Here is a 7,060-nt window from a genome sequence, read left to right as displayed (position 1 = left end):
CCTTGCAAGGTAGGTTAGGCTGAGAGAAGGTGACTGGCCCAAGACTCTAACCCAGGTCTCCCAGACACAAGCCCAACTCTCCTAACTACAACACAACAGTGGTGCTCAGTTGGCTCTCTGGTCATGCCCAGAGGCTTCCTTGTACTAGAGACCCTGACTCAGACAAGTCCTCCAGCACAGTTTCTGCTAAGTCTAGGTGGCCGGTAGGCCCACTGCTGTTCTCTGACGGATGGGGAGGAGAGCCCCCCCCCCTCTTTGCAGGGTCTGCCTGACACCTCTTGCGAAGGTGGCGCTTCAAGCCCTCTTCCCTCAGCAGCCCTCTAACCAGAGGTGGGATCCAACCAGTTCTTACCGCTTCTCTAGAAGTGGTTACTAATTTTTTCTGAGTGCCGAGAAGGGGTTACTAAAGCAACCTCCCTGCCCAATAGGGACTGGAGGGGCGTGTGTGCGGCAGCGCCAGTGTTTGAATCCCACCACCATCAGAACCTGTTATTAAAAATTTTGGATCCCACCACTGCCTCCAACCCTTTTGTGCCACCCCCAAGATCCAAGCCAGCAAATGGCCAGTTGCACATTAAGAATGCTGGACGCCATTTTAACCTGCTGAGTTTTATAATTAGAGTAGGAATTGATCATTTTTATCGCTGCCTTAAATGGTTACTTATTTTGTACTGTATTTTATATGTTGTGCACCGCCCAGAGCCCTTCGGGGATGGGGCGGTATAAAAATCCAATAAAATAAAATAAATAAATAAAATAAGAGACAGAAGAAAGGGGGAGACAGATCCAAAGGGGCAGCTGCCTTATAAGGTCCCCTTCTGTGGCTTTCTCAAAATGACTTTTTCCCGGGGTGGAGGGTATTGGGGGGTTTCCGGGCTGTACGGCCAGCCACAGATGCAGGCGAAATGTCAGGAGAGAATGCTATTGGAACACAGCCATATAGCCTGGAAACCCCACAACACCCCAGTGATTCCAGCTGTGAAAGCCCCCCCCCCTTTTCCTGGTCTCTGAGAAAGGGAGGTCTGGCTTACCAAAGCTCATACTGGAATAAACATTGTGAGCCTTTAAGATGCCTCTGTTTTGTTTGGCCATCTGGCAACCAGCGGCCCAGATCCTGCCAAAGAGAGACATCCAGCCCTGACCCTAGAAATCACCCATGCAGATGCTACCAACTGCTCTGTCCCACAGGAGGCTCCTGCAACCGACCCCCAAACAAACCTGCAGGAAAGCAGAGCCCCGGGGTGGTGGTGGTGGTGGTTTGGGGCAGATGCAAGACATCTAGGAGGGGGCTGAGGGCAACTTTCCTCAGTGTGGGTCATGTTGGTCACTCTCTCCTGGAGGAGGAAGCCTGCAGGTCTTTCCTCAGGGCAGAGATTCAGACCAGGGACATTCCATTCCCCCTCTCCCCACACAATTAAGAGTGTGTGTGCACGCACGCAGGGAGGATGGCTTCTTCGTCAGGCTGAGGTGCTAACTGCAGTCGCATGCTGTGTGGAATGCAGCTGCGTGATTCTCACAGGCACACGGGCAGCCGCCTGTGATATCCTCAACAAACAAGGATACGCACTCACACGCCCTCCTATTGTTATGTCATTCTATCATGTTCAGGTATTTTTTAAAAGCTTATGCAAGCCCAGAACAGGTGTGTTGGCGTGACCTTTTAAAGAGGCATCCCCAAACCAAGTTTGCCTTTTGCACCCACCCCTTAAAAGAAAGTTATTGGGAAACTTCAATTGGGCCATTTCAGCACAGGCTATCTGCCCCAGGTCCAGTGCTCCTGGGAAGGGGGTTTACTCCCTGCTTCCCCAGAAAATCATGGTGCATTTGTACTTTTTAAAAAGAGCTGGGATTTCAGAGAACCCACCAGTAATTCATGTACTGATATATGCAGTGGCGTAGGAGGTTAAGAGCTTGTGTATCTAATCTGGAGGAACCGGGTTTGATTCCCAGCTCTGCCGCCTGAGCTGTGGAGGCTTCTCTGGGGAATTCAGATTAGCCTGGGCACTCCCACACACGCCAGCTGGGTGACCTTGGGCTAGTCACAGCTTCTCGGAGCTCCCTCAGCCCCACCCACCTCACAGGGTGTTTGTTGTGAGGAGGGAAGGGCAAGGAGATTGTCAGCCCCTTTGAGTCTCCTGTAGGAGAGAAAGGGAGGAGAGGAGACCTTGATCAAAAACCCTTCTTCTTCTTCATAATGCCATAGTGGTGTCATGATAGTTTAGTGGTGACTTATAAAAATGGCTGAAATACTAGTAGCCGCGCAGAGGAGGTAGCTGCTACTGGGGGACAGGCAGAGAAGCTGCAGGAACTTTGCCATGTCAGGCCCCCAGTGCATTCTCCCTTTATCAGCCACCACACCAGCAACGAGGGAATCACAAAAACCCTGTCCATATACATAAATGTAGCAGTTTTTAACAAAAATAATAGATGTTTTCCAAGCCCTGAGAATCATGGAATTGAGGGAGATTTTGCTGAAGCTCCAAAAGAGAACGGTTCCAGTAATGTGCCAAGATACAGGACATTGAAAACAAAACCAGGAAAGAAAAAGTGACTAAATTTACTGGTGACTTCAAACTATTCATAGGTGAAAGAGGCACAGTGGTGCTTAGGAAAATATGTATGAAAATTAGTTAAACTAATTCACAAACAATCCTTTGTCCACCGGGAAGAAGCCCTTTCATTATCCCATTCTACGTAAGGCACACATTCACCATCCACCGCTCTATTCAAATGACATTTTAATTAGCTTGGATTAGCTGGGTTAATTCCTTATAGCTCAATAAACTGTACAGGGGGGGAATGGCCCATTAAAGGATCAAAAGAGCATGAATTTAGGGGCCTCCCCCCCCCCCCCCCACTCTTATCTTAGGAAGGCCCCAAACAGAAACAACATGTTGCTGGTGGATGCTCTCAACTGTGGCAACAGACCCCCGCTACAGTAACCACCACGTACCTACAACACGGTTCATCAAACCGAGCTCAGCACAGATACAGCAACTACCACAAGCTCCAGGAATTGCCCCAAGCAAACTACTTCCAGAGCATACCCCACACTAATAAGCAAATCAAATGCAGCTGGTTGGTGAGGCCTAAATGAGGACACAACTTTAAAGGCCCAGCAGCACAGGCTGTGAGGGGGCGCGTCACTGACTGCAAGGAGGAGCAAAAGTCTGGCTTTAGAAGTCACGTCCAAGGGAGGTGGGAGGAGGAAACGGGTTCACCAGTGGGGGCAGTGGTGGGATCCAAAAATTTTAGTAACAGGTTCCCATGGTGGTGGGATTCAAACAGTGGCGTAGCATCCAGTAGGACTGGAGGCTGGGCTACAGCAGGCGCCCAGTAAGAGTGATGATCCGGGCACGGCGGGGGCATTGTAATTTCTCTGTTACTTTATAAAAAAAGCTCCTGCAATAAACAAAAAAAGTTCCTAATTTCTGGCTGGTATCAAATCTTTTCTGTCCATGATTTAAAACTCGTATTATAGCAAGTCCTATCATCTACTGCCAACAGAAACAACTATTTCTCCTCTAATTGGCTGCATGTCAAATACTTAATACTTTCAAATACTTAATTTTGTTTCTAGAAATCAAAAGAAGAATACTTTCCTTAAACAAGGAACTCTACCATATTTCTAAAACATGTTTTTAAAACAGCCCAACAGGGAGAATTATCCAGTTTTCTACCTTCGCTAACCAGCCACGAAGGAAACAACAGAACTTGATGATTTTTGGACCTAATGGAGTTTTCTTGAAGAAGTGGACCCAATTAGTGGCTTCCTGCCAGGCACACACAAATGAGTGGTAACCCGGCTCTAGGGAACTGGTGAGAACCTGCTGGATCCCACCTGCATGAGTGGGGAGGTGAGGATGCCTTACCAGGTGATGAAACTCCACAGGTGCCGAGGTATATCTCCTTGGCAGAGATGCCAGGTCTCAGGGAAGAACTGGGCAGGCACTTCCAGGGGTGGGGTGGGGTTAGGCAGCCTCTCCCACCAGCACGGGTTCCTTCTCCCATGAAAGGTGACTCGAGAATCACCCAGCCTGCTCAGAGAAATAGCAAGACTGTGATTGCATTAAGCACTGCTGCCTCGACAGTTGGCTCTTGCAGAAGGCAGGCACCTCAGGACAGAGGCCCGTGGTCTTGGACTCTGCAGGCCACATGCAATGGCTGGGCAGCAGTACGGACTGGAGGGAGGAGTTCCAAGAGGAGATGGGGGATGACGGGAAAGGGACAAAACCCTGTGCAGGCTTAAGAAGCAACAGCTCTATGGACCTTACTCCAGAGTAAACATGCAGAGGATGGTGCTGTGTGTCTTTGTGCAGCACTTTGAAAAGTGACAGCACAATGTGCATGGATGCTCCCAGACAGGATCTAATTCCTGTCATTCTCCTATTTTTCTCTTCTAGCTGACTGGGAGGTTTGCAAATACCTGTGCAAGACTAGTCAGTCCCAGGCCAGGAAGCAAAAACAGAAAGCAGACCGGGGGCTTCCTGACTCTGTGGCCCCTGCCCTGCTGCACCCACCCTCTGCAGAGACCCTGACCCAGCCAGCCACCTGATCTTGCAGGATTGCCAGTCCTTCAGCTCCCACTTGCTGGTCCCTGCAGTGTCTCTCTCCCCCCATCAGAGCCTGTCAATGCTTGTGCTGCCTTGCTTGTAGGTCATAGAGACTGAAGGCTGGCAGGGAGCAAACTCACATGCAAAAAAGTAAATGGTTCTCTGATCTTACGTGCCACTCCAAGCAAGCATTTCTCTGATCTTACGTGCCACTCCAAGCAAGTATTTTTGAACCTTCAGCTTCTTGCAAGGGAAAGATATAAAAACAGACCCATAATGCAGTGTTTGGCCAGTGTCCCTCTCTGCAGGCTCAATAGAAGCTGTGCAAATGGTCTGCTGACAAAAGCTGGATAGTATTGATATTGTCCTTGCTCAGGTGCACAATGTAAAGCAGGCCAGCGGGGGAACAGTCCCTAGTCAATAACTGCTGTTTGCAAGGAAACAGGGGATGTAACAGACTGTGAAGGTACTTCATTTCAAAAGCAAGGGCCAAAAATAGTTCTGCTTCCTATGTAGACTCTTCAATAAGGTTTCATTCAAAGCAAAAACCTCCATCCAGGGGTAAATTAGCCCACTAACTTCGTGGGCAGGTTCTTGTTGGGCCATTGTCCCGGAAGATTTGTCTTCCTCTGTTTCTGTCTTCTGCTTCTGTCAGTGATCTTCCTTCCCAACTATGTGTTCATTTTGTTCAGTTGTTTTTATTGCTCTCTCTCTGCATTTGTTTTAATGTATTCATTGTTTGCTATCTCGTGGACCTTGAACTGGGTAGAAAAATGGCATATAAATATTTTGAACAAATAAAATAAAATGCTAAAACAAATAAAAAGTCTCTAGTAAGATATTTACTACCCACGTGTATGCATCAACACATGTCCCTTGGAGTTCTGTGAGAGTCACTCCTGAGAAAGTCTGCACAGAATGGTCACCAGAAGGGCAGAATGGAAAGGGCATTATAGCTGTATGGATGCTTCATTCTTCAGTGCACAGGAGGTGTGTTTTACTGTCCATGGAGGCAAATTCTTTGTAATGAACCACACCTGTACCTCCCCTTTCCTCCAAGGCGCTCAAAGGGCTTTCATCAGTGCAGACCCATTTGATCATCAGAACAAATTTGTGAGGCTGGTTAGGCTGAGAAAGAACCTCTTGCCCAAGACCACACAGCGAACCTCACCCCTCCAGACTCCCTTCACCACCACCACGAGGGCTTTTGCTATGCCTGCTATTTTGGGAGAGGGCCCATCCTACCCTGTGACCAGAATTGCCACATTTGTTTGCCTTTGTCCACTGGCTTGGCCTCTCCCAGCCTCCTATCAGGATGACACAGGGAGTTTGTGCTTCAGAGTAAATGTCCTGTAATGGGTGCTGAATAGTTGTGTGTGTGTGCTTAGTGATTCATTCCACAAGCCGTCATAGGCAGAAACTGACATGGCAGGACATGCATCTTTCAAGAGGACCAACTAAATGCTCTGCAGCCTCCTATGCATGCAGTGTGACCGCCGACTGGCAAAAAGAAAACATCTCCTTCTCTGGTTTGCAAAGCCCCTGAAGGGCTCATTCCTGGGCTCCTGCCTGTCCTGTCTCATCCTAATTGACAGCCAGCAAATATTGACAGGCCCTTATCACGGCTTCTCGCCTTTGGCACAGCTGTCCTGCCACCCCCCCCACCGCCACGGAGGCGGCTCCTTCTCTTCTTCGAGGAGGCGCCGGGGGAGAGCCATCCGCAATGGGTAGGTGGATGGGGAGCCCTGCAGGCAGGGCTGGGCAGTCCGGGGGGGGGGGGGGGGAACGCCTTCCGGCCCCGGCTTAAGAACATAAGAAACAGTCAGCTGGATCAGACCAGAGTCCATCTAGTCCAGCACTCTGCTACTCGCAGTGGCCCACCAGGTGCCTCTGGGAGCTCACAGGCAGGATGTGAAAGCAATGGCCTTCTGCTGCTGCTGCTGCTCCTGAGCACCTGGTCTGCTAAGGCATTTGCAACCTCAGATCAAAGAGGATCAAGATTGGTAGCCATAAATCGATTATTGCCCAGATAAATCACAGGTTTCCCCCTTCCTCTTTGTCCTACACCCTGATGCCCGAAAGCTCCAGAGTCCAGCCTTTCTAAGGTAGCAATGGACAGGTTTCCCAGCATTATTTGTCTTCTCTTTGCAATCTCAGATCAAGGAGGATCAAGATTGGCAGCCATAGATCGACTTCTCCTCCAGGGCTTGGCCCTGGACAACCCCCCTCCACTTTGGCAATGGGGCTTTTGGGCTTCTTTTGCCTTTCCAGGCGGGGTGGAGGTGCCCTGGATCTCGGGGCAGACCCGAGCGTCCCCACCACCCCGCCCCCCCTCCTCGGCCCTCTGCGACGCCACAACCAAGATGGCGCTGGCGCACTGCACCCCTTTCCGGCGCCGCCACTCTCGAAATGGCTGGCGGGAGACGCGAGATACATTCCTATTGGCCGAGAGGGGCCTCTCGGCGGCAGCCAATGACAGCGCAGCGCGCGCCGGTTGGTTGTCCAGC

Source organism: Sphaerodactylus townsendi, linkage group LG14 (assembly GCF_021028975.2).
Source record: "Sphaerodactylus townsendi isolate TG3544 linkage group LG14, MPM_Stown_v2.3, whole genome shotgun sequence".
Lineage (NCBI taxonomy): Eukaryota > Metazoa > Chordata > Lepidosauria > Squamata > Sphaerodactylidae > Sphaerodactylus > Sphaerodactylus townsendi.
This window is presented reverse-complemented; position numbering follows the sequence as displayed.